The 22,728-nt window shown below is 45.0% G+C and overlaps 1 protein-coding gene across 10 annotated transcripts in view; it reads right to left on the reverse strand.

Annotated features, from left to right (window-relative positions):
• LHFPL2 (LHFPL tetraspan subfamily member 2) overlaps positions 1-22,728 on the reverse strand; it is a 157,698-nt gene that overhangs the window by 26,441 nt on the left and 108,529 nt on the right. The gene's annotated exons all lie outside the window — the stretch shown is intronic.

A 22,728-nucleotide genomic window follows, 5' to 3' on the forward strand; every position in this document is an offset into this window, starting at 1 on the left:
GCCCGTTTCTACACCCTGCACCAGCTGTCTGCCTGCTGGCTGACTTCCTAGTGAGCATGTGACTCTACCCATCCCTTGAAACATGATGTATTTTAAAATCCTCATATCATGGTAGTTGCTATACAAGATGCTATTTTGGGGACACAGCTAGTGCACTACTAGGAACATACGCACTTAATTGTCAGGGTGTGTGTGCGTGTGTCACAGCGCTGTGCCGAGCACTGGGTAAGGGAAGGGAGTCCATCAGGTATGGGTTCCAAAGCCAGCTCCAGCACTGACCATATGGATGTCTAACTTCTCAGAGCTCCCTCGTCTGAGCCGGTAAGGGTAGCCTACCTCACCAGATTGTTGCAAGGAATGAACAAGAACCTACTGAAGCACCCAGCACAGTGCCTGGCAGAGTAAGTGCTCAACAAATATCAACTCCCAGCCCTCCGAAGCTTTTCCTGTAACATAGATGACACCATTCAGAGAACTATTGATCCAACTGAGGTGCCCAGTAGATTACAGAAACCTGGCCACTGCATACACAAAACATTAAGCACAGGCTACTTAGAGATGGACGAAGTCATTCATGTCTAAACTTACCTTGCGGCCTTCAAGGGCAGAGTCCTGGTCTTCCTGTTTCCCCACAACCTAACTCAGCTGTCAATCCAACTGGTGGAGATAAATTAGCATTCAGCCAGAAGGTATATCCTACTCCGACTCACTCATTCTCAGCTCCCTCCTCCAGATAGTACCAAATAGAAAGCCTTTTGAGAAAAAAGTTACTAAGGGCTTTAGAGGAGATTGTTTGTAATGAAAATGATATTCCAAAAGAGAACAAGAAAATGAGCCACAAGGACTCCTGAGAGGCTGCACGTGCCCACCAGGCTCACAAATACTTTGGGCCCACAGGTGGCAAGCCCAGCCTGTTGAGAGCCATAAAGCCTTCCCATTTGATTAGAAAACCATTTTACTGTTATGCACAGACAATCTCTTTCCCATCCCTTTTCTCTGTTAAATGTAATTTTTCTTTTTTTTTTTTATATGGGGTCTCACTGTGTCACCCAGGCTGGAGTGCAGTGGCATGATCTCGGCTCACTGCAACCTCTCTGCCTCCCCTCTCCTGCCTCAGAATCCAGAGCAGCTGGGATTACAAGCACACATGACCATGCCTGGCTAAATTTTTGTATTTTTAGTAGAGATGGGGTTTCACCATGTTGGCCAGGCTGGTCTCAAACTCCTGACCTCAGGTGATCCACCCACCTCGGCCTCCCAAAGTGCTAGGATTACAGGTGTGTGGAACCGCTCCTGCCTGAATGTAATTTTTCAATGAGAACATTCATATTTGTCCTCTTGCAGAACTGCAGGGCTCCTACAACCTCTCGGGTGACTTGTGTCTTAATGACTACTCCAGTGTCCACTGCCCTGGCCAGCAAGCTCTACTCAGAGTGAGGAATGCAATTAGTTTGCAGCTTCTGAAGAAAAAGGCTATAAAAGTTCAGGACAGGAGAAGATGGGATGTCTGGGCTTAGCGAAATGCCTGAGAACAATCTGAAGGCAGGATTACTTAAGGACCCACATGCTTAAGTTAAAATAATATAGTTCCCTCTCCTTTGTGCTAAAACATTTCCTCATTCACTGCACCAAATTCTCACACCCACACAAGACTGGCTGGGATGAGGGCTTCATTCTTCTGTTTTCAACAGGGGGATAAGATGCTCTGTTTTCCCTAGTAAGTTTGCTAACTGCAACTATCAGAGGAACAGTCGTGATAAGCAAGGCTGACTGACTAAAATCGAGGCTTCCTGGGGGCTGTGATATGGTTTAGCTGTGTCCCCACCCAAATCTCATCTTGAATTGTAGCTCCCATAATTCCCACGTGTTATGGGAAGGGCCCGGTGGAAGATAATTGAATCATGGGGGTGGATTCCCCCATACTGTTCTCATGGTAGTGAGTAAGTCTCACAAGATCTGGTGGTTTTATAAGGGGAATCTCTTTCACTTAGTTCTCATTCTCTCTTGTCTGCCACCATGTAAGACATGCCTTTCGCCTTCAGCCATGTTTGTGAGGCCTCCCCAGTCATGCAGAACTGTGAGTTCATTAAACCTCTTTTTCTTTATAAATTACCCAGTCTCGGGTATGTCTTTATCAGCAGTGTAAAAAGGACTAACAGAGGCTGCAAGCAAAGTTCTCAGGGTGGCAGGACAAGGGACCATCTGGAAATGCAGCAGGGGGCTTCTGCAGTGGTTTGTGCTCTGTCCCAGTATGGCTAGGTGCACTGAAAGACAGGTACCTGCTGAGACATCTGTATCAAAGGGGAAAGAGATCCTCATGACAGAACCTTGTTAACCACAGGGATACGAGGCACAGCCCTCCTTGGCCTGGCATCCATTGCTATTAACCGTAATGCCTGCTTCCACAAAGCCCACTTCATAAACCAGGCCCTCGCTGCCATTCTACCTAAAAGACTTCTCCTCCACGGGCCACTAAATACGTTTCCCCTCGACAACACCTGACCTTACTATCACATCCCAGGTGATTGTGGATAATCTAGACAGCCCTCTGATTTTCAGAAAATGATGACTGGCACAACGGTGTGCAAAGTAAAGCCTCTTCACTTAAAAAAAAAAAAAAAGACAAATGAGAATCCTGCAGAAACCTACATTAATACCAGAGAATAGGGAGCAAAGAGGAGTTTCTAAATGGCTGGACTGTGGGAGTCAGTCCTATGTACAGATTCTTCCCAGAGCCTTAATTTGAAAAGGTAGAGTGAAGGTCCTCAGCAGAGCTGAGCCGGGGTTTGTCACTTAGATCCTGGATCTGTCTTTGGCAGCTTCCTGCTGTCAGCAGGGAAGAAAGTATATGTGAAGCCAGAACCACCCAGTGCCCGCCGGCTGGATCACCCGGACAGAAACTCAGGAGCAAAGTTCACATCTACCTGGAAAGAATGAGGGAAACCTGAAGGATGTCAATCAAGGCTGCATCAAAAAGCTCTCACTCCCCACCCTGATGGGAACAGCACACCCAAAGAATGAGGTCAAGACAAACAATGTTTTGAAGAACACTACCTTGCTTACTCATGCTGGTTGTTTTTCAACTTTTTTTATGAATGTTTTCAAACATAGATATAAGTTGGCAAGAAGAGACAATGAACACCCACATACCCAACACCCAGATTCAACATTTGTTAACATTTTCCCATATTTGTTCCATCAGTCTACAGCATACACATTCACACATTTTCTGAACTATCTGAAAATGAGTTGCAGATGTTTTGACACTTCACCCCTAAATACTTTAGCATACACCTCCTAAAAATAAGAACATTTTCCTATATAACCACAACAAGATTAGCACACCCAAGAGAATGGACAATAATCCCCTTATATCCAAAGCCTAGTTCCTACTCAAATTTCCCTACCCCTGCCCCGTTTTTAATAGCTGTTTTCTTAAAACCATGACTCAATCACGGCTCATGCATTGCATTTGATTAGGTTCTTTTAGTCAAGAATAGTCTTCCCACCCCAACCTATTCCACCCCATCCCCATTATTTTCCCCCTGACATTGACTATTTGAAGATACTGGGCTAGTTGTCCTACAAAATACTCGACAATCTGGATTTGTCGATTTCCTCATGATTTCATTTCAACTTGTTCTCTATCCTCTATTTCAGAGAAACTGGAAGTTACATCTAAAGGCTAGACTGGTAGATGCTTGGCCGATCTCTGTTTTCATTCTTGCAATCTCCCTCAGACACATGAATCCTGCAAGGGTCAGCAATATGGCCTCCATCCCTGTTTCTTCTGCAAGGATGAGAGGATTAAGAGAATTAGAATGTATGTGCTTTTGCCTTCCAAGAGTTGGAAAGACCCTCCAGAGTGCTGCTTCTTAAAGTGTGGGTTCCTGGACAATCTCCCAGAGGAGAATGACAGCCACCTGTTTTAAAAAGTACGTTCCTGGTCCCCAGCCAACCACTGAATCAAACTTTTCGGGTGGTGCCAGAATCTGCATTTCTAACAAGCTCCCAGGAGAGCCTTTCACAGAAAGGCCACTGTGAGGCAGCGTGGAAAAGGTCGGTTCCTTGGTATTGGGGAGGGGAGGCTGAAGGCAGAGGCAGGAGGAGTGTGGCCTGGCTCAGTCAGGACAGACCCAGTGGCCAGACCACCTGTTCCCTGCACAGCTCATGATGCCTCCCAGGTCACAGGGCCCAGTGACTGTAGGGAAACCAGCTGTTCTCCCAGCTCATCTGTTGTCTGATAATCCTCGTGCAGCATGAAATGATCTACCCAAACATTCAGGTCCTTCTCTTCAGAAGACAAAAGGAGCTTTCAGAACTGGAAGGATAGTGTTGGCACAAAAAGTACAGGACCTTGCATGACTTAAAAAAAAAATGTACCAAAGGAGGTTTTGAAACTCTCACTCTGGCCACCCCATAAAACACATTCACTACGGAAATACAGACATCTTGATTATATTTAAGATGCACTAACAATTCTATTATTCTTTAGGGTACAGTCTAAACATGCTCAACACCTCCTGCTTTTGCCAATTTCCTTGGCTCAACTTCCGATTGACTCCTCTTCTCCATCCCATCTCTGACTTCTGGGAAAACTCTGAAGCTACGATTCCCAATTAGGGGCAATTCTGTCCCCACACCGACTCCGCAGGGGACATTTGGCAACATCTGAAGGCATTTGGGGTGTCACAGCTGTGGAGGCAGGGGTGTGTGCTACTGGTATCTGGTGGACAGGGGTGCTGCTAAACAAAAATTACCTGGCCCCAAATGTCAGTATCATCAATGTCGAGAAACCCTGTTCTGGGGGCTTCTCACAGAGGGCAATTTTGAATGTATAGGAGCAACTGAAGATGATTTTTAAGATCTATTTTTAAAAGGTCTATTCTAATGCGTATGTCTATAATCTGGGCATTCACAATATTTACTAAATTAAAATATATTTTTAGTTGTTTTTCTCCATTTTTAAAAAAGGCCATGCTAGTTTGGATGTCCAAGATGACAGGGTGATAGGGACTGGGGCCCCCGAAGCCAGGGCAGACTGACTCAGAACCTCGTGCCCTTGGAGCCCATCTTTCCTGGGGTCCTGGGTGGTCTCTGCATCACACGCTAAAGTTAACTTCTGTTTTCAGAAATCTCTATTTTGCGAATGGCAAAATGGGGCTCCCCATTCATTACTGTTACCTTTCTTCACCTACACCTCAGGGGCCTGGACACAGGTTCAGAAAACTGCATGGTTGGCCACACAGGCTTCTGCTTCTCTCAAACTCCTCTTCGCCAGAGTTGGGCTGGTCACTTAGGAGGTACTCAGGTGGCCTTGGGCACCTCAAATCTCAGGGAATCTCAACGACCCTACAAGGTAGACCTATAAGATTTTCAGGCATTCTGATTCTTACCTGACCCCTCTTAAACATGCTTCTTTTCCCCTTGAAACTATTGACATTCTCAGCTGCCTGGCAGCCCCTCCCTCCAAACACACCTGAACAAGTCTCTTTTTTTCTGGGCATGGGACCCCCTCTGAGCTCTTTTGACCCCATGCTCACTGTCAAGTTTGTTGTTTAATGCACCCATCCTGGCCAGTCATAGGTTTCTTTCTTGATGCCAACTCCAACTCCTCCTGTATCCAATTAATCTACCTCTGGGCACTCATTTCTAGAGGCCATTTTCACTCTCCCATCCTGAGGTATCTGTATTAGTCTGCTGTCATGCTGCTAATAAAGACATACCCGAAACTGGGTAATTTATAAAGGAAAGAGGTTTAATGGACTCACAGTTCCACACGGCTCGGGAGACCTCACAATCATGGCAGAAGGCGAATGAGGAGCAAAGGTGCATCTTACATGGCAGCAGGCAAGAAAGCATGTGCAGAGGAACTGCCCTTTATAAAACCATCAGATCTCGTGAGACTATTGACTATCATGAGAACAGCATGGGAAAAACTCGCCCCCATGATTCAATTACCTCCCATTGGGTCCCTCCCATGACACGTGGGGATTATGGGAGCTACAATTCAAATAAGATTTGGGTGGGGACACAGCCAAACCATATCAGCATCTATAGCCAGAGATGGAAGGTCCACTTGTCTGGTCCTATTTTCTAAATGATTCCTTCTCTTCTAAAGCCCACTTGCGTATTTTATGTTTGTTTTCCCTCTATTTCTACATAGGTCCTAATCTAAAAGCTCTTTAGGGGGCAAGTCTTTCTTTGTGTGTCTGTCTGACAGGCAGGAGGGGCTGAACAAATCAACCTCTAAGGTAGACACTAAAATCTGATGTAGCCCTGATGCCATAAGCTGGGGCCATATGCCTATGCCTGTACAGACCATAGGGTCGAAAGCATTTTCAGTTTGTTTACATGAAATTAAAACTTGAATTTCAGGAGTTGCCTTTTAATGCCACTGCTTTATAGGAATTTTAAGTGAAAGGTGTTTTTCAAGTTTATAATGAATTCTGTGATATTGGGCAAAACATAAGTCTTAAAGTGAACGTCTTGTGTCTTCTCAGGATAATAAGAGAGTTTTAATTAAGAAAAGTAACAGGCTGGGTACAGTGGCTCACACCTATAATCCCAACACTTTGGGAGGCCGAGGTGGGCGGATCACCTGAGGCCAGGTATCAAGGTACCCAGCGTTTTCCAACTTTCCCTAATGAGAATGCCACATTCAAAACTGTAGAAAGGTTTATACTTTCTCCATTTATTAACTAGAGGAATTCTCCAAATATTTAGGATTCATATTATGCTTTGAAAAGAGATGGGCTTCAGTGCAGCTTCCAAAGGGATGCACACTCCTCAGGGGAACATGAGCTCCATGCGCAGCTGCCAGTAGCCATAGGTACTTTCGAATACAGAATGATCCTTCAACTCTGGGCAGCAGCCTGGCCTGCAGGACTGAGCCAGCGTAATGACTCAGGAATGTGCCAGCTGCGAGGAGGTGGCCCAATGAGTGTTCCTCACTGCAGCCTAGATGAAGTCACTGCACGCTCAAAGTTCAAGATGGTCACAGAAAAACCCCTTTTAAAAAGTCTGAAAACTCGTACTTGTCATATGATCCCAGTGTCCTCTTTCTGGGAAGAGGGACTTATTATTGTAGCTTCTAACAATAGCGAGGCATAGTAAACAGAGATAAAGTTCAGCTGAATGTCCCAGAAGCAGTGAGTATGTGTCAGGAAACCAGGCTACTTAAAAACAAAGCAAAAGGCTGGGGCAGAAATGGCTTTAGGTTCATTTCTATAAGAGACGCTTCCCAACTCCCTGTTCCCCAGGTGCTCACCTGTATGGGCTGCTAAGCAAGGTGGACAGAGGAAGTTGGTCCCATTCCACACCCAGTGCTATGGACTCCCAGGGGCTCCAGCTACCTTGCTCCCCAGCATGAGCCAGGCTGGAGAAGATGACCACTGAGAACCCACACAGCCCTCTGTAAGAGAGAGACGCCGAGGCAAGAGAGCCTGGGGGAATCCACAGAAGAAAAACTAGACTGGATTTTGGTTAGGTGATAAAAAGGAGCATGTCCCTGGGGTGCTGACAGATACTTCTTTGAGGTGGTTAGGACAGATCTCATCACAGTAAACCATTTCTCACAGCCCTGATCACCACAGGCCTCGCAAGAAGACATCCATGTGTGGCAGAGCAGTTCCTTTTCTCTGTACCCCACAAGTGAGTGGCTGATAATTCTGGGTTCCAGTATAACCTGGCAACAGCCAGAATCTGCCTCTGGGGGGGATCTGTCAGGCTTCAGGAAGGGTACACAGGACAAAACCCCTCACCTCCACCCCTCCAGGGCAATGAGCTCATCCAGAAAGGCAGCATGTAAGAATGATTCAGTCTGGAGGCACTCTTAATCTGAACCCTGGTCCTCAGTAGTGACCTTAGGTGAAATTGGGCCCATGTTCCTCAGTTCCTGTGTCCGTAAAATGGAGTAATAGGGATGTTGTGAGGATCAACTAAGTTAAAATAAGTATCAAGCTTAGAACAGCACTTAGCACATGGCCAGCACTACATCCATGTGGACTATGCCCCTGCAACAGGACCCAGCCTCCCTGTCCCTTGACCCGGCATAAACACGACCACTTCTGGCTTCGTGTCTCAGGCACTCCTTTTGCCACTTAGATCTTCCAGTTCTGGAGCCCATCTGGCATGTAGGTAACTAGGCTTTCCTTCAAATACTAATTTCCCCATGTAAAAGGAGTTGTGTGGCAGAAAGGATGTAACACAGAACTGGAACTGCTTCAATGCTATAAGCCACGCTCTAGCATTAACTAGCTCTGTGTCTTTGGGCAATAAATGTTACCTCTCTAAGGACAGTTTCCTCACCTCTAAAGTGGGGGTAAGGAAAGTCGCTGCCACACTTTTTGGGTGGAACACCAGAACTGTGCACGGAGAGCCAGGTATAATTGTAGGTACCAAGACATAGTAGGAATCATTACTATTACCATCATATTGGTCAACATTTTTCTGCTGCTTATCTCCCCAAGGCCACAAAAGCACCTTCTATTATCATCCTAACTCTCTGTAGAAGGAAATTTGTCCAATGGCAAAGTCATAAGCAAGGGAAAAAGACCCACTAGGCAGGCAGGCAGGAAAACACGGGTCCCGACCCAGGCTCTCGGCTAATGGGTATGTGACCTCGCACGGCTCCACTGCCTACTCTGGCTTCAATATCTCAGGCCCAAAGTGAAGCCGCTGGACTTGCAGATCACCACTGTCACTTTCAGCTCCAAAAGTCAGTCATTTCAAGCATATGACCACCTCTTCTACCTTTTCCCACACTAGAGGCTCCTTCTAGAGCAGATGGCTCCATAAGACCTGCTCCTCTGGAGAGGGAGGTCTTTGGTTGGAAGGGAGAGGGGGAGACCCCACAGGTTACCAGGAATGGCAACGGACAGCCGTGGCTGATGGAGAGCTGAGCAACCATGGCCGCAGCACACCCGTGGGCACTACACAAGGGCCCTGGCCAAGGGTGTGGGCTGGCCTGGCTCCCTCTTCTGCTCATATGTTTTTTTTCCTGGGGTGGGAGAACCTAACTCTGACTTCTATTCTTGGGAATACGGTAGAGCATTCCCTGCTCCGGTCTTTTGGCTAACTGCTACAAATGAGGCCCCCTGCCCTGGGCCGCAGAGATGGACCCTGCTGTTAAAGGACCCTTACTCAGTTCTGAAAAATCACCGACCGTTCCTTTCTTATATACTTTTGCTTCCTGTTTCAGACAAGTGAAATGCTTGGAATCATGAACAATTTGGAGCTGTATGCCGAAGGACATGGCAGAATACAAAGTCTTAACCGTTTTTAAAAGGATTTCTATTTTGCTTTCTTATATATGTCAAGAAAGGTGCCAACTGATCAACACATACATATCAATTGGAATTCTAAAGCTGAAAAGCCAGCACTATGGGAGACTCCTTTTTAAGTGACTTAGCTTCAGGCAAGAGTCAGAAGTCATATCCCTTTCATTTCAAAACATAAACTGTATGAAACAGTCCTATAAAATTAACATCTGCTATTTATCCTCCATTCCTCAGTGAATTATTAAAATCAAGCAGTACAATTCTCTCATCAGTTATAAATGGCCCCAGAAGGCTGATTTACATCTATCCAGGGGCAATTTCTGATGAGTATTTTTATTAATGATCTAATAAAATGTCTTGTTTTGTTATCAACTAAATGATTCAAATGATGTTTTAAAATCTAATACTCCAACCCAATAGTCTGGTGATGAAGCTACTGAGCTGACATTAATTTAAAGTGATTTGCAATTTTATTTGGCATTATCAATAACACCATGGATAGATTTAAATTTTTTTAAGAAAATTTTGGCTCCCATGCTGTCAAAGGCAATATTTTATAAGGTTCAGTAAAACTGATCTGATTACCATGATAATCACCAATAGCAAAGGTCAGGGGTGAGAAGTTCTGATAAGATAAATTACTTGGCAGTCAGCCACGCACTTCCTAAATTGACAGGTGGGCTGTAAGCTTGGGTTGTGAGAATAAAGCTATGTGTCAACAACAAGAATGAACGTCCACTTTCACTCCTCCTATTTTCCTGACTTTTGCTCCAATCTGCCATTTAGTAGAGATGGCCATTCATAAAAGGAAGTGCTGAACCATCTTAGGCCTTTGTGATATGGGCAGGAATGAAAATGCAGCCTTCTAAGGCTGGCCATGCGGAGGAGAGTGATAACCCTATGCTGGGTGCAGATACGACCCCTACTCCCACCCCAGGAAACCAAGGGCCCAGGCTCTTAACAGACCTGATGGATTTCTGAGGTAACAGGTGAAGCTGCGTCAATTCTGCAAAAATAATTTTTCCCAGAACCTAGAATATTTGCTTTTTCCTCTCTTCTCACTAAACCTCACGCTTCTTGAAAATAATACTCATTAAACATCAGCTAAAACTAAAGCACTTAAAAAGGAGTCACACTGGCCAGGTGTGTTGGCTCACAGCTGTAATCTAGGGAGGCCCAGGCGGGTGGATCACCTGAGCTCAGGAGTTCAAGACCAGCCTGACCAACACGGCAAAACCCTGTCTCTACTAAAAAAAAACAAAAATTTAGCCAGGCATGGTGGCGGGCACCTGTAGTCTCAGCTACTCAGGAGGCTGAGGCAGGAGAATCGCTTGAACCCAGGAGGTTGAGGTTGCAGTGAGCCGAGATCGTGCATTGCGCTTCAGCCTAGGTGACAGAGTGAGACTCTGTCTCAAAATAAAAAAAAAATTTTAAAAAGGAGTCTCTCATATTGCTGACCTCCCAAACCAAAGAATTCATGTTAATATACATTTGCTGATACTTGTTTATCACTGTGATTACTAACAGCCAACTTTTATTGAACCAAGCACTGAAGTTCTAAAGTGGTAAGGCAATTCAGACACCTCTAGAACCAACACCTTGTTCACAACCGATTGTCCAAGGTTGAAGTACTGGACAATGGGGGCGGAGAGGGAAGGCAGGGAAGGAGACCTGAAGATACTCTTACCGCCCTCCGGAAACTGTTATTAACACTGGAATCAGGAAATACACAGATATAATAAAGACCTGAGCCACTGAAGACCATAACTAGGTCATTGAGAACTCAGTGCCCTGATGTGGGTAGGGCAAGACTGAGGGGTGAAAATCTTGAGAAAACCAAGATAAGGTTTTATCAGGGATATAATATCTGGGAAGTAAACAGATGGTTGGTTCAAATGGGAGAGTTGTAGTTGGGGGGAAAAAAAGGTTGAAGTTTTTCTGCGTCTGTTGTATAACCCCAGATGGTCTCATAAAAACACTTCTTAATAGAAGTCAAAAGGGTTGGACCATGCTGACACTGCTTATGTTTTCAGCAAGACAGAAGTGGCTGATAACCCTTTTCTGGCGTGTGCACGTGTGTGTGTCTGTGGTGTGTGTGGGTGTGTGTGTGTATTTCTGCAAGTAAAAATGGAAAATGAAGGGGCAAGTGATTTTTTAACCCAGGCATATCTGCTAGCTATATAGTATGACGAATTTCAAACATAAGAATTAAAACTCACCTTATGTTCTCACAGCCCCTCGTACCCATTCAAATTCACTTTTTAACTCACAGGATTATTTGTGAACTTTTTATAATGGTTTATGAGGAACTAGAATGACCCTTAACTACTTTAAGTATGTTAGGCACTCAGGTGACTTGGGAGCTCAGTGTACAGAAAGCCTGGGGTAGGATGGAGCTCCCCCACAGTGAGGGGGTAGAAGGCGGGAGGACCAGAATGTACCCTGGGGATGCTATCTGCCTGAGACAGGCAAAGGGGGGAAATCTGCCAAAGAGACAGAGGACAAGAGACAACCTGCCACAGAGATAACCTGCCAAGGGTGAAGAATGAGGGGGGATGGTCCTAGAAGGCAAGGGCGAGGACAGAATGAGGGTGGCAATGGCCCACAGAGGCCAGTGGCCATCATTGACAGTCACAGCCTGAGAAACAAACATTTCCCCCTAAAAAGAAGTAATGAGTCCAGCAGGAACTGAAGTCAGTCTTGCCGTGGAGCGAGTCTTGTAGCCTTATATACTACAAAATGTTGTATATACTTCAAAATGTTGTGCACTGCAGTTTCGCTAGATTCTCAATTTCTCAACCCCGAACATTTAATTAAAAGAAAAAAGTCCCAAGCGGTACTTTATCTGAGGAGTCATTACAATAAACAGGCAGTTAGTACAAGGTCAAGATAAGGAAGAATGTGAACAATACAATGGTGTAGATGCTGTGGAGGGGCTGGGCAGGGGGCTGGGGGGAAGGAAACGAGCCGGACAATGCACAGATGTCTATGTTTTCGCTGCCAGGAGTTCAGACAAACAGGAAGACCTTAAACTTCTCCAATTGGGAACACTCGGGTTTGCCTGATGAGCAGAGGGGTTGAGCACATGACTAGAACACAGAAACAGAAGGTTGTCATTAAGGCTACAAGACTCGCTCCACACAGAACCCACACCCAGCCTCCTTCTCAGGAAAACCCAAGCCTTGCTCACCTTGCACTCAGGTTATGCTCCTTGGCCTCACAGCCTTTTCCCTTGGGCTGCTCAGTGAGGTTTTGGGGGACACTCACTCATGGGACCCAATAAGCCCAAGACACCAAGTTTCACAATTTTAGAATTTCCTACTGACATCTAGCAGAGAATTTATGTGTATACAGCTTCTAAGTGGGAACCAAAGAAAAAATGTCTGGCGTAATTATTCAAATGTCATGCTCTGTTCCAACAATAATATCACAATGGAGGTATAAGAATTGTTAGAAATCCGGCCAGGCGCAGTGGCTCATGCCTGTAAACCTAGCACTTTGGGAGGCCAGGGCAGGCGGATCACTTGAGCCCAAGAGTTCAAGATCAGCCTGGACAAAATGGTGAAACTCCATCTCCACTAAAAATACAAAAATTAGCCAGGTGTGGTGGTGGGCGCCTGTAGCCCCAGCTGCTCGGGAGGCTGAGGCACAAGAATCCCTTGAATCCAGAAGGCAGAGTTTGCAGTGAGCCAAGATTGCACCACTGCACTCCAGCCTGGGGGACAGAATGTGACCCTGTTTCAAAAAAAAAAAAAAAAAAAAAAAAAAAAAATTGTTAGGCATCCTCAGAATCTCAAGTTAGGAATCTCATGAAATGTTTTCTCTTTAGGAAACAGTTACATATTTTTCTCCCTGTTGAGTATTTTTTAAATGTTTGAAACTATGCAAACAATAAATATTTCTTGAAATAATTAAAACTTCAGAACATTGTGTGGATATTTAATACTTGGTACTCCTTGAGTATTAAAGGTAAATGTTTCTTGATATAACAGGGTTTCTCAACTTCAGTACTTCTAACACTTGGGGCTGGATAATTCTTTGTTGCAGGGACTGGTCCTATAAATTGAAGGATGGTTAGCGGCATTCCTAGCTTCTTCCCACTGTATGCCAGTAGCGCTCTCTCAGTCGTGGCCAAAAACAATGTCTTTAGACATTGCTGAATGTTCCCAGGGGACAATCCTGCTCCAGAAGGTACTGCTTGTGGTTTAGACCCAGGGACTGAGATGAGTGTCAAGTGCTGACTATAGGACACACTGGCAGAATAAAGCAGGGCAATCACTAACCTCCCTATGCCTCAATTTCCCCAGCTATAAAATGAAGATATCTTATAGGGTAGAGATGAAGACTAAATGAGAGAATACATGTAAAGTGCTTTGCATAAAGCATTGTAATGCACGGAGTAAGCATTCAGTAAATGGTAGCAATGATAATGGTTAAAGAAGAGTCACAGATCCATAACCTTGGAAAAATGAATTGAGCAGGTCATTCATGGGGTCATTAATAAGAACGAATGCCCACACAGCTCACATCTAAGCGTCTGTACAGGGCACAAAGGCTAGTGTGTTAGACACACACAGCCACTTATTAACACTCACCTTGATAAAAATCAAGTTGTTTTCATCCCTTGGAGGATAAAGGGGGGAGTAGGAATAAAGAGAAAAGAGATGAAATGGGAAAATGGCTACAGACTAAGGAGAAATATCCTGACACAAAGAGGAAAAGGTAAAAGTGTGCACCTTCTAAAAACTGCTTCAAGACACAAGTTAAAATAAACATGCTGCATTTGGGAATAGGATACCACAGTGAGAGCTGGTGAGTATCTAAATAGCTGAAAACGGCCACTGCAAGGTGCAGAGGACGGTTGTGATGGAGCTAAGAAGAAAAGTAATATGGCTCAACACCAAGGAAGTAGGAAAGTGTGAGCATGGTAGAGCCTCCTCTCTGGTCAAGAGCTGCTTTCCAGCTTCTTCCTATCAAAACCTGAGCCTGCTGAAGAAGGCAGCAGAGCCACCCCAGCCTCCCCAAGTCCAGTGCCAGGGGCTTCAAACCTGGGTCTCTCCCACTAGCTGTTCCCCGGCCCCTCAGTAGGAAACTGAACAAAGCCCCCCTCTCTGCCTCTTCTGCTGGCCTCTGTAGCCCTGGCCCACCCCACCACTCTCCAGAGCACTCCATTTTCTTGCCTCCCCACTCCACCCCACACTCCAAGTTTGTGTGTCACATACAGGCTGGGTGTGGATGGACTCACTGGAACACAAATACTGTGAGTCAATCAGCACTCAAACCTCCTTGGGTTTAGAAATAGTGACTTTTTCCGGTAGCTAAAGTCTGAAATAAACTGTTAAAAACATTCATCTTGACTTTCTACCTGACTCATAGCGAATGCAACATTAAATTGAAAATACCTCCTAATTAGCCACTCAAAAATACAACCAAGTCTTTGTGAGACAAAGCCTGGCAATATTTACTGAAATACTGTCTTTGCAGTCTTCTTCTGGACCCATGTTATGCTTACATCCCAGTGATATGCAGTTATCTATTCTGTCATTCAAATGCACCAGATCGTTCCTTCCTCATCAAAGTAAATTAAATAACCCAGAATAGTAGTGGGCTTGTGCCTAGCGCTTAATGCTGCACACTTTAACATTCAACAATGCGCCCCAACCATCTGTAATCTTCTGAGCCCAAGTTGGGTCCACACAAAAACCCAGTGGAGGTGAGTGATTTTTTACCATGATATGCTATTATTATGTTACTGTCAATTGAATGCACTTCCAAAACCAAATGAGGAAGACAAGACAGCCCTCCATTCTTTCCTGAAGGAAGGCTACACAGCACCCTCCATGTGACCCCAACATCCAATCAAAGACATCACCGTGGCGTCACTTTCCCAGGGAATTTTCACAAGATAAACACATCCATAGCCCAGCTTGGAAAAGAAAACTATTTGATGCCAATGTGGAAGGACCCAATAGGTAGTTGAGTTTAGAAATTTGAATAACAGGCAACAAATACAGAGTTGACTTAAAATACCCTAAACTATTCTGAGAAACTCCAGAAGGTTGAATGTTAAATTCGCTTCCTCAGAATTAATTTGGGAAATATTTGGTCCTGCTTGAAGGCGAACTCCAGTTCCCCGGCCAGCATTTTGTCAAGTCACCGTTTCCATCGCTGGCTCATGTCAGTGAGCAGTGTGAGTGACTAACTGTTCCTCTCCCTCCTCGGCTGGGAGGATTAACATGGGGCCAAACGCCTTGGAGACAGGAAAACAAACGAACTCAGTTACTAAGTTTTTAACTCAGTTCTGTCTGGAAATCAGGAAGCAAGACTCTGAAGATCAAGCTTCGGGAAAGCTCTTAATGCTGATGAGGAGTTTTTTTTTTTTTTTTTTTTTTTCCAAAAGTTCAAATGAGAAGTCACTGAGAGCCTAGAAGTAAAGAAGGCTAATAAATGACAACCGGACTTGCAGATTGCCCCCTGGGTGGTACAGTCAACAGCTGCTGCTCAGAACGACTTTTAACTCAAAAGGATCAGAAATTTGGACCAGCCTCCCGTCTCGTTATTTCACCAGACCCTTTTGTGTTCACGAACTTTGTATATAAAGTCCTCTGACTGGAAACAGATCTAGAAGGCCAGTTTCACTGCACTTCTAATGAAGTCAAGGGATGAGGATTTCAGATTTTACTTCACAAAGAAAAAAAAAGATTGTGAAATTTTCAACTTTTAATATTACAACAGTTTCTAGTCCCAGCAAAAGACAGACTAAACAACATCATTCAGCTGGGAAAATTAGCTACCCATCTTGGTCCCCACCCTACCCTAAGCTTTATTTATTCAGATACATGACATTTACTGAACTGCCTGGATAAGAACATGAAGTCAGCAACACCTCTCTTTCTGAATCCTGAGGAGTATAAGCGATTAAGAGTAACATCCAATAGTCATTGATCTCTACTGTTTATTTCTCGTTTCTCAGTTCTGATAACCCTCCTTGATTTTCTGAACCTGGAGCTGCCAGCTATTTTCCATCTCTGCACCACCACTCTCTGTCTAAAATTGGATCTCTCTTTGGCTTAACTGTGCTCCCAGTAACATAAAACAATACTGAAATGCTTAAACCAATGCATTTCATGTGGGCACTTAGTCACAGAACTGTACCTGCTATGGGCTTCCAAGTTCTATTGTTCTAACTCAACTCTGCTGGCACACTCTCCATTTTATGTTCTAAGACTCCTTTATCGCAGGGGTCCCCAACCCCCAGGCCACGAACCAGTACTGGTCTGTGGCCTGTTAGGAACTGGGCCGCACAGCAGGAGGTGAGTGGTGGCAAGCCAGAATTACCACCTGAGCTCTGCCTCCTGTCAGATCAGCAGCGACATTAGATTCTCATAGGAGCACAAACCCTACTGTGAACTGCGTGCGCAAAGGATCTAGGTTGCGTGCTCCTTATGAGAATCTAATACCTGATGATCTGTGATAGTTTCATCCTGAAACCATCCCACCCCACCATACATAGAAAAATTGTCTTCCACGATACAGGTCCCTGGTGCCAAAAATGTTCGGGACCGTTGCTTTATTGTATTCATGTTAACTCTTTACCATGTTTGTACATTGGTTATAGAATGTGTTTCTGCAGCAATAACTAACAACGATGGTGCCATTTAGAGGCCCTACCAAAGCAGCAGGCACAGTGATATATGTGTACCCGCTAAATGCACCACCCCTTAACTCCCTCACAGCTGTCAGGTAGGTGCTATTATGTTTCACAAATAGGAAACTGAGGCAATGGCCATTTAAGTGTATCAATAAATATAGGGCATTCCCTTCAACACCCGAGATAGTCACAAGCATCCACATTCAAAAGATGTTAATAAATACCGACAACCAAGATACATCTATTTTAAGCAGCCTAATGCTAACAGATAAAAACAGCTTGTTTTTTGAAAGCCAAATGTTAATTGGCAGAGCCCTGTCAAAGGCAAGTATTTTCATACTTTAAAAGTTTTGCCAGGTGTGGTAGCTCATGCCTGTAATCCCAGCACTTTGAGAGGCTGAGACGGGAGGATTGCTTGAGGCCAGGCGTTCAACAGCCTGGGCAACATAACAAGACCACGTCTCTGAAAAAAAAAAAAAAAAATTTAATTAGCCAGACATGGCGGCATGCGCCTGTAGTCCCAGCTACACAGGAGGCTGAGGTGGGAGGATCACTTGAGCCTGGGGGTTCAAGGCTGCAGTGAGCGATGATTGTGCCACTACACTCCAGCCTGAGCAACAGAGTGAGGACCTATTTCTAAATAAATAATAAGAATTAAATTAAAAGTTTGCCCAGACCAACACCTGGAATTCTGTAGCAAATGCCTTCATAAGAACTGAAAAGGACTCTTACTGGTGATCTCGCTTTACTGTCACAGTATTCCTGTGAAAGGTTGAAAAGCAGAGATATAACACTTTTCCCTGAAGCATGAAGCCACAGATTGCCTCTGGAAAGCATTTTGCAATCTAGCAGTAACAGGGGGTTGGTGCAGGATGGAGCCAGGCCATGCAGCGAGGCTGGCATGTAGCTGCATAAGAAAATGCTCACAGCTTTAAAAACAGAAAGCATTACATGACGAGACAGATGAAAAGAATTTGTGAAACAAATCACTGAATTTCTGCAATATTAGAGAGTCTCAAGGAAGGAAATCATCTGACAGACTGAATCATAAATTTGTGCAATGCAAGAATTTATAAAAGCATCAGGGTGTGAATCATACCCACAAAATGTTTTTTAATATCTTTGCAAAAATCAGGCTCATGAATGTACCAACTCTTCCAACAGCACTTGTCTTTTCATTTCAGGTATTAACTGATTTACAACTTATAAAAAATTACAATAAAATCTACCTGCAAGACCAAATTTGTGGAAACTAGAAGAAGAAAGGGGGGGAAAAATAGCTCCCAGAATGGAAGATTGGGCAAATACCAATTTGTCCATGCCAAGTTAAGCCATAAGATCCATTAGGCACATTATTTTTAGTAAATTACTCAAGGACACTCCAATTCACAGCTAAACATCATCAGTAAAATTTTTTCAAAATTACAAATAATTTTTTTAAATTTTTAATTTTTTAATTTAAAAATTGAGTTTCTCTGAAATATCAAGTGACTGTTAAAAATTATGAAAAAAATCTAACCCATGTCTCTAATAATCAAATTATACCATTAGTATTTAAAAACAGCAAATTAACCATTTTTGGTTTCACATATACGTGTGGCTCTAGTCTACTGTTTCTCTAATACTTCATGTAGAAGCATCACCACTAAGAAGGTTCACATGAAATCAGGCTGAACCATAAACAGTCATCCCAAGAGATTTGTCTACACACGGAACAGGGTGCTGGGGAGTGAGTTCTCCCTAGATATGATGTATTTATTCATTTATTCCCTTCCCCAAAGGGTCCATCATGGAGTGAGGTCATTTGCCCTGAGTTCTACAGCAACTGATAAGGCCTTGTGAGTCAGTGGTTCTTCCCAGAAGTTCCAGGCTCCATGGCTGCTGACTCTGTACCTATTGGGTCAGGCCTTATTAATCACTTTCATAACATGGACCCCAAACTGATCATAAGACTCTGACCACACAGACTCATCCTTGGTCACCAACAACACCTGTACCCGCCAGAGAATTCCATATGCAAATATGAAGCTATGACTGCCCATTTATTCTGGAAGGATTAGGATTGTTTCTTATCAGGTATTGGGTGGCAGAAAGAATGCCCCATAGCCCCTGCCTTGACAATGGTATCCCTTCAACTACAAGTTTACTCATTTCATCACCAGCAATGCAAGGATTTGGGTAAGCAGAGGGTAACATTTCTTTGGCAGAGACTGCTAGGTTCCTACCCAATACCCATTCTCCCCTTCTTCATTAACAGAACCTATGGCCAGGCCTGGCATAGAGCAGGACTCAGCAGAGGCACAAAATTTAAGGGGGTGCAAAATGGTTTAATCATGATAAATAATATTTCATTATACAATATTCTTAAAATCAAAAATTTAAAAATTCACAATGAGCCAGGCATGGTGGCTCACGCCTATAATCCCAGCACTTTGGGAGGCTGAGGCAGGCGGATCGCCTGAGGTCGGGAGTTCAGACCAGCCTGATCAACATGGAGAAATCCCGTCTCTACTTAAAATACAAAATTAGCCGGGCATGGTGGTGCATGCCTGTAATCCCAGCTACTGGGGAGGCTGAGGCAGGAGAATTGCTTGAACCTGGGAGGCGGAGGTTGCGGTGAGCCGAGATCGTGCCACTGCACTCCAGCCTGGGCAACAAGAGCAAAACTCCATCTCAAAAAAAAAAAAAACAAAAAAAAAATTCACGATGAACAAAATATCAATTTTTAAGATAAAGATAGCATCAGCATTCCTAATTTTTCTTTTTGCCTCAGGTTCCAGTATGGCACTGCTATACTGAAATAAAACATTCTTTACCTTGACGATTGAGTTTCTTGGTGCCCTCTTAAATTATGCACCAAAGGTGAATGTCTTACTCACCCCACCTCAGTCCTGGCCCTGAATAAAACCCTACTTGATGGGGTAGCAATGGGCCTGGCTCAAAAGCCTACATTTCTCAACCTCCTCTGCAGATACAGTGGCCAATGAGATGGGGACGGGCTTCTGTGAAAGCTCTTAAAAGGGATCTGACTCAGCTTCTTTCTTGAGACAGGGTCTGGATCTGTCACTCAAGCTGGAATGTAGTGGTACAATCTCGGCTCTTTGCAACCTCTGCCTCCTGGGCTCAAGTGATCCTCCCACCTCAGCCTCCTGTGTAGCTGGGAGTACAAGCAGCACCACCATGCCCGGCTAATTTTTTTTTTTTTTTTTTTTTTTGAGACAGAGTCTCACTCTGTCACCCAGGCTGGAGTACAGTGGCACAATCTTGGCTCACTGCAACCTCCACTTCTCAGGTTCAAGTGATTCTCCTGCCTCAGCCTCCTGAGTAACTGGGATTACAGGCACATGCCCCCACACCCGGCTAATTTTGTATTTTTAGCAGAAACGGGGTTTCACCATGTTGGCCAGGCTGGTCTCGAACTCCTGACCTCAAATGATCCACCCGCCTCAGCCTCCCAAAGTGCTCGGATTATGGGTGTGAGCCACTGCGCCCAGCCTAATTTTTGTATTTTTAGTAGAGATAGGGTTTTGCCATGTTGCCCAAGCTCGTCTCGAACTCCTGGGCTCAAGCGATCCACCTGCCTTGGCCTCCTAAATTTCTGGGACTACAGACATGAGCCATTGCACCTAACCCTGACTCAGCTTTGACCTTGGCTTTTCTCCTGCTAAGAGATGTGACCATAAAGGCTCCCGTGGTCATCTTACAGCCATGGGGGACTTAGGGAATGAAAGTCCTGTGCTACTGATGATGGAGCAGTAAGACAGAAAGAGCCTGGGGCCCTGATGACATCATGAAGCTAACACTGTAGTCCACCTGCTTCGGGATCTGTTGTTACCTGGAAACAATAAAACTTTTAATTTGTTTAAAGCACCATCATTAGGTTTCAGTTAATAACTGATACATGCAGTTCTTCACTGAGATACTATGAATCCTTTTTTAAAAAACTGAATAATAAAACCATCACCGTCATTTAAATGGGGCTGTTCTAGAGAAATGCCACCGAGATGCCACTCTTTCCATCTTATTAACCAAAACACCAACCTTTTCACCCTGACAATTCTAGGGTCAGTTTACTATTACAATGTTCGTTTCACTGGCCTTTCAAGTAATGTCAGAGGCAAAAATCAGGGAGGGGCAGGGATTAGAAACATTTTCCCCGATGGTGAGCCAGGCTGACAGCACGTGGGCCTGCTGCACGTGGACAAGGGGACACACCGAGTGAGGCCCGTGGTGCCAACAACCCTGTCCTGCTGCAGACTGGGCGGTGGCCACTGACTTCAGGGACCATCTCTTGTCCTCTCTCCTCTCCCTCTCTGAGTCCACTCACAGGCTTACCGATGTGGTTGAGTAGACCAAACTGTCTGCCTCCTCAGGACGCTAGGGATTTACTGCTGTATGGGGGTGAAAACTAACTTCCTTAGGTCCAGGTCAGTGCTGTCAGCTTTTCACAAGCCAAGATTCCAGAAGACATCTCCCCCATTTCTGATACTGCTCCCAACAAAAGAGGAACATCACTATATGAAGATAGAGGCTGAGGAGCACTGAACATTGAGCCTTCACTGTAGGATGTTTTTAAAGAAATGAAGCTTTGTTCTATCTATTAGGTATGAGAGTAATGCCAATCATATGAACAAAGTGCTGCCTGGTGAAATTCCTTAGAAGACTTATGACAAATGCATATGAGAAGAAACGGTAATGAACAAGTATTAGTTTGTAAAAGTCCTGTTCACGCTGTGAGAGTAGGGGATGGGCGGTGTAGGATGCTATAGAAAAGGTAAGTATAAGCATAGCTCTTCTATCTCCTTGAACGAAAGACAGAGGGAAAAACGCCCCCTATGGCTAGAACGATGTCAGTGCTTGAACTAAAGGTTTATAATCTAAGATCAGAGCCCCCTTTTCAGCAGAAGAAAAGCAAGCATCATTTACATTTCTCCCTGCTTGTATGGGCTAAGTCATAAGCCATGTGCCAAAACCCTCATCTGCAGGATCAGCTCTGAAAAGAGAAAAAGAACTCTGCCAAGCATTTATCAACACCTGAAATTGTTGTTTTTCATTCCCAGAACTGAAGCTGTTTTATTGAATTTTTTAAACCTGAGGTCCACCACTCCCCTCCAAATCTACAGGCCCTGCCTCGGGTTTTAAACCATTGCTCTAAGAAAGAAAAAAGATGCCAGAGAGGCTATTAGTGCAAGAGAGGAGTGGAGGCCTGAGCCCTCCTGCAGCCCAGCAGAGATGCCAAATGCTCCAGCAAGGAGCTTCGCATGACCTTCCCAGACCAGTCAGGAGAGCAGGGCTCCATAGGAAGGCCCAGCAAGGAGACATATCCAGTCACTGATGCTGGGGCAGGGAGATATGGGGCAGGGAGATATGACAACAACGAGGCTGGACCCGCTGCCCCAGGAGGGTACACGTCGGGGGCTCTCAGGGGTCCAGACACCTGGCTGTACGGTCCCCTGGAGTCCCTCCTGGAGGGACAGCAGAGGGGGCTCTCAGGAGCCATAGGTCGAGAGAACAGGAGAGGTGGCCCCTGAGCCTGGGCCCTGCAGTGTGCTCCACAGAGAGGACAGGAAGCACAGGCCTCCTGGGAATCACCACGATGTCGAGAGGGAGAAATGGCCTGGGAGTCCAGGGAGCTGCTCTGCCTCCAGCCATGTGTCCTTGGACAGGCTGCACTGCTCTTCCAGGACCTCAACGGGCTCCCCCACAAAGGACAGGGCTGTGAGCAAGGGAGCGGCTGCAGGACCCTCACAGCTGCTGTGTCTGTGACTCCCCCATTCCGCGGCCTCCACTGCCCTC

This window comes from Pongo abelii, chromosome 4 (genome assembly GCF_028885655.2).
Source record: "Pongo abelii isolate AG06213 chromosome 4, NHGRI_mPonAbe1-v2.0_pri, whole genome shotgun sequence".
Classification (NCBI taxonomy): Eukaryota; Metazoa; Chordata; class Mammalia; order Primates; family Hominidae; genus Pongo; species Pongo abelii.